Below are 6,000 nucleotides of genomic sequence, written 5' to 3'. Positions count from 1 at the left end.
AAACAAGCATAGAGCAAACAAAGGTCACATATGCTATGCTTGTGGAAGAAAGGGGCATCTAAGCTATGATTGCCCAAATGGTAACATCCCTAAACCGAACACATTTGTTTGTGATAATATGCTTAGGAAGACCACAAATGGAATTAGCACTAGCAAGGTGATGTGTTCACCACAAACTAGTACTAAGGCCATTTGGGTGCCTAAGCACTTGTTGACTAACCCAAAAGGACCCAACAAGAGTTGGGTACCAAAATGTGCTTAGGTTGATAATGTAGGTACTTGGTGATGAGATGAAGGTTTCGGAGTGGTTGAGCAAGCAACTTGATAATATTCACTTAATCTATCAACCAATTCTTATCATAATTCCTTATATGGTTGACCCGAAGATAATTCAATAAACATATCATATATTTCATCCTCACTATTGGTAACAAGTACCTAAACCTTGTAGGACAGCCACTTTGTTCGTTTCGTGTTCTATAGTTCACAAATAGGTACATTTGTGAAATAATGAAAGTGGCTAATAAGATTCAATTAACATGAATTCTACTTTGCCATATGATGCTTTTAACGGCTCTCTAGTAAAGCAATTCATTTATTGAGATGCAAGTTTACAATAAATACTAGAGCTAAAATTACAAGCAGTGAATTAATTGGTTCTGTCCTAAACCTATCGGACGTGTCCGGTATTACTATCGGACATGTCCGGTATGGCCAGTTATAGAAAGTCAGTGTTTCTATTCTGTGTATTCCGGACGTGTTCGGTATACTACCGGACGTGTCCGGTATTACAGGAACCAGAACACTAATTGGATTTCAACTGAGTTTTTGATTCATATATTTTCATATATCACTAATTCACTAAGAGGCTTGTGATTTATTAAATCTAAGTGGATTGTGAGCATCTCCCGAACTTAATTTTAAATATGGCAATTTTATTTAGTTTATGGTCAAAATAGAAAATTGACTCCCAAATTCTTAAAAGAATAAAGTGCTTGTTGAAAGTCATTCAAATTACTTGAAGCACTTATTTAGGGGGAGCTAAATTTCTATTTTTGCACCATTGTGAACTAACAAATTTATCTAGCATTCTCTGTAGTTCTTTGGATGAAAATGTATCTAGCATGATTATTTGGCAATTGAGGTCAACATAAAGATCATCATGCTATTTATCCTCTTAGTGGTATTCTTGTGGGCTCAAGGCAAAGGTATGTGTTTACATACATATATTGTAAGTGCGTTTAAGGCCCTTTGTATGTTAGAATGTACATTTGTGTGACATAGGAGAGATGTTTTTCAAAACCACTAACTAGCATGAGTAGGAAGTGTGAATTTGAAAAATTATTTGAATCTTGGTCTTTGTGACCTAGCCTTGTCATGTGATGATTATAGCTCCCCTTGACTGTTTGATTGACTAATCACACATGATATGGCTTTCTAAAGTCCACAATTTACTCTGTCTCTCTCTATCTCTCTCAAGCAAGCGAAATCTTGTATATGCCAAATATTTGGAAAAGAGAAAATCATTTTACGGCATTGGATAAGGAAAGTGATGATACTCGGATTGGATCAACATTGTATACCTTTTTGGACTAAGAAATAACAGAAAAGGGGATTGGAAGAGAGAAAACACATTTTGGAATAATTTGGGCCAGCCCATGTATACCGGACGTGTCCGGTATGATACCGGACATGTCCGGTATGAGCGGGACTATAAAAACAGAAGTACCCCTTCGGCCCAGACTTGTCTGTCTCCTTCCAACCAACCAGCCGACGCCCTTCTTCCCAACCTAGGGCGACTGAGGATTTCACCAAGGAAAAGAGAGAGAGAGAGATTGCATTGGAGAAGGCTTGGATCAAGGATTGAAGGCCCGTGGATTTGGATTTCACATCGCTCTCTCTTCTCTCCTCTCAAGGTACCCTAATCACGGACCTCGTCCGATCTACTTGGTAAATACATGATTTGAAAATTCCTTCGGTCAATATGCTGCATTGGTGATGTAGAAGTAATGCCCAAAGTTTGGTATTAATCCATGTTGATTTGAATCAAGGAACCCTGGTTAGGGTTGCTGGTCGCCCATACCGGATGTCCGGTATGGCCCAGCAGAGCAGGATCTCTGCTTCCTTTGATTTAATCCTATCCTAGAATTGTATATTAGGCACAATTTCTTCTGTATCTATGTTTTGCAAACCTTGTGACAATGGTGTGTCGAGGTGATTGTAAAACCTTGGATAAAAGAATCTATGTCTAATTACAATTCAAAAATAAGCTATGGGCATGTATCTAAAATTCTATGAAAATCTTTGGATATAGGACAGCAGCCATGAGTGGACGACAGGAGCCGAGGTCCAAGCACAGGCATGATCCAGCACTTGAGAAGTATAAGAAGGCGAGATAGGATATGCATCCTGGATTCAAGCCAACCAGTAGGAGGTCTACTAGGGCTGCATCTAGTGCAGTAGCTCAGTATGCAGAGGGGTTTAGGAGCTCTTCTTCTGACATAGACACTAATGAGTTCAGAGTGGAGTCTAGAGAAGAAAGAAAGAGGAAGAGCACTGACAGAGGATCAGATGGTGACAGCTCAAATGAGGAGCAAGAGATTGAGGAGGAGTTAGTTCCTCCAGCTCAGCACCAGCCTGGTCAGGGGATGCATTATGGTCTTCTTGAGACACGTCTGCCCAATGTGCCCTCCTATGTTCCCAGGGTTGACTACAGGGGAAAGGGTATGACCAGGAGAGCTAGAGATGAGCGAAGGGTTGATCCAAGAGGCTTACCTAAGGTTCAGTACGATCACCGCTTCCAGACAGCCTTTCACCTAGATTTCTACTCTAGTGTGATTCTCACTAGGAACCTAGTGATTGCTAGGTCTTAGTGGATTGACTGGCAATATATTAGAGAGTTGCAGAAGGCCTCAGTTGATCATGCCATTGCCATCTGCCAGAGCATAAGAGTTTATGAGATCATGGAGTTCCAGCATGACTAGAACACAGAGGTAGTAGCTCAGTTCTATGCTACTCTATTCGTTGAGGAGGATGAGAGGCGGATGCACTGGATGCTTGAGGGCCAGTGGTACAGTGTTGACTATGATGTATTTGCCGCCCAGCTTGGCTTCTCAGAGGATGATCTCCAAAGGGATAGGATCCACACCGAGCAGGTGTTACCCCCTGAGCAGCTCGCATATATGTATCCTCCTAGTGGTGAGAGAGGAGCTGTGGGGAAGGTTCTAGGTCTTCACCCTACCTACAGATACCTGGACAAGATGTTCAGGAAGACTATTGACTGCAAGGGTGGAGACAAGGGCAACATTGTAGATTATTCCAGAAACCTACTCCATAGGATGGCACCTGATGTTTGGCCTTTCAGCGTGTTTGACTTTATTGGGTCTGAGATCAGGAGTGTGGGAGAAAGGCCCCTCAAGGGCTATGGTTTTGCTCCTTATATCATGCATATGATTGAGCAGGTGACAGGGCACACATTCGAGTATGATAAGATTCACAAGGCCCTGAAGATTATTGCAGATCTGCCTGAGACAGGGTTACCTCCAGCAGGACCAGGAGGAGGAGCAGCAGCACCAGAGGCAGATGCACCTAGGAGTGGTGCACCAGCATGAGCTTTACCTTCACCACGTGCTCCTTCACATTCTACTTCACACCGTGGCAGTCCTCCCTCGCCTATCCGCAGGCTTTTCAGCTCCATATTTGGGATGTGCCGTGACATCCAGACTAGGCAGCAGAAGGAGAGGGAGGCTAGGAGAAAGGATACTCGAACCTTGAAGCAAATTGCTTCTAGGCTTGAGCTTGATCCTCCTAGGTCTCCTCTATCAGATGAGGCAGCTAGTGAGCAGGAGACTGAGGAGCAGCAGCAGGCCAGATATGACAGAGAGTATGTTGAGTTCATACAGCAATAGCAGCAGCAGCAGGCACCTGAGCACCCTGACACTCTACCACTTCAGGCTCGTGTGCCTACTCACTCTCAGCCACGTCCCAGCACTGCTGACGACTATGCTACAGATTGGTGGAGTGACTTGATAGGTGGTGGCGGCTACTACGGCTATGGTGGCTACGACCCATCTGGTGCCGGTGGTTCTCGTCCAGCTGGTGTTACCCGCTCTAATGACGAAGATGCTGGGAGAGACGATGATGATGATGAGTGATGCAAGAGATTAGTGACAGCTTGTAGCCCCTTTGTCCTTAGTATGTCATTGTTGGACCTTTGTGGTGATAGATGACAAAAGGGGAGAGAGACTGATTAAAGCTTCAGGATAGTTTTATTTGCTTATCTTTGTATCTGAAGATATGTACTGCAGGCTGTAGTTTGTTTTTGAGCTTCATTGATTATATCTTGTGAGAGATGAGACTTATGCTTTATCTATGTATCTCTTGAGACATGATCTTTATCTATATATCAGTGGTTTCTGGACTTGAAAAAATTTGTAATGAGTGCTATGTGTGAATTACATGTGTCATATTTATTTTCATAAGGACTATGCATGCTAGAATGAAAATATTTGATGTGATGCCTTTATATTTATTCTTGTATGATATATCTTGTCATATGCATCACGGTTTCTCTTTGTCACACACACATGCACCCCATGTTGCAATGATTTAGGGGGAGTCTCCTATTTGTTTTAGTATGTGCAATTGACATTTGAGGTCAGTTTATGAATTCTAATCATAAGCACATATTAAGGGGGAGCCTCTCATAAATCATTAAACCCAAAAATTTAAATGTTTATATCATTTTATAAGCTTTAATTAAGTTGTCATCAATCACCAAAAAGGGGGAGATTGAAAGTGCATCTAGCCCTTTAGTGGATTTTGGATGATTGTATGACAACGTGATTGAAGGACTAACCCGTTTGCTAAGTGTGGACAGGTAATAGGTTATCTCACAGGTACTTAGTGAAAGCCAAAATGATGTGTTGTTGTATAAATAATCTAGTTCAAGCATAAGACAACAATGCAAATGGAATTCATGTGAAGGCTTATTTATTGTGGGATTTCTATGTATTATGTGAAAGCAAGCTCATGATTATTAGTTAATGAGACATGAGGGATTGCATATGGAATGGTCTCATATTTAAAGCTTGCTAAATTAAAATGAAAAAGATAACAATACATATGAATGGATGATTCAACAATAAGATGTGACTTGATGGCTTGAGATGGTGAAGATAGCAAGGAAAGGCTTCGAGGTACTAAGCAAGGGTGAAGGGCAAGCGACGGCTTGGCGGCCGAAGAACCTAGCTAGGGCGAAGAAGAAAGTACTTGCATTTAGTTGAGGTACTAATCAAGCTAAAGATGGTCATATTGATATGAAGAATCAAATCTATAATGAAGTATTTGATGGAAGTGACTTGATACATTTGGGATTATTCAAATTTGATGAATGGAATCAAGTCACATGCTCAAGATGGCTATGCTCAAGTGAAAAGATCAACATCAACTTGTTAGCACCCTTACTTGATGAAGATTGGAAGGGACGGCATTAATTCAAAAGAAATCAACTCAAGTGGTATAAATTCATTTTTCCTTTGATCTTGAGTTTAATAGGTATGCCGTACTATTAAGAGGGATGCATCATATTGATAGATAATGTTTCATCAGTGCTCAAGCCAACCCAGGTGAGTTTTGAGTATTTGAGCGACAAAAGAGCTAACTGATTTGTTGCTGGTCTGGCAATACCGGACGTGTCCGGTATTCACACCGAACGTGTTCGGTATTTGTCCAGCAGCTGTAAAATTGTTGCTCTCGGGTTGGTTTGTCGGGAGTTCCGACGTTGGTCGGGAGTTCCGACGGTCGGGAGTCCTAGCATGGGTCGGGAGTTCCGACGTCTCCACTTCAACTGACTTAGAGGGTTCACTGTCTTGGTCATACCGGACGTGTCCGGTATGGATGACCAGAAGCCAATGGCTAGTTTTCAAAAACCTTGAGGGTCGGGAGTTCCGACGTGAGTCGAGAGTTTCGATGGTCGGGAGTTCCAACATGCGTCGGGAG

The sequence above is a fragment of the Miscanthus floridulus genome, chromosome 2 (genome assembly GCF_019320115.1).
Source record: "Miscanthus floridulus cultivar M001 chromosome 2, ASM1932011v1, whole genome shotgun sequence".
NCBI lineage: Eukaryota > Viridiplantae > Streptophyta > Magnoliopsida > Poales > Poaceae > Miscanthus > Miscanthus floridulus.
This window is presented reverse-complemented; position numbering follows the sequence as displayed.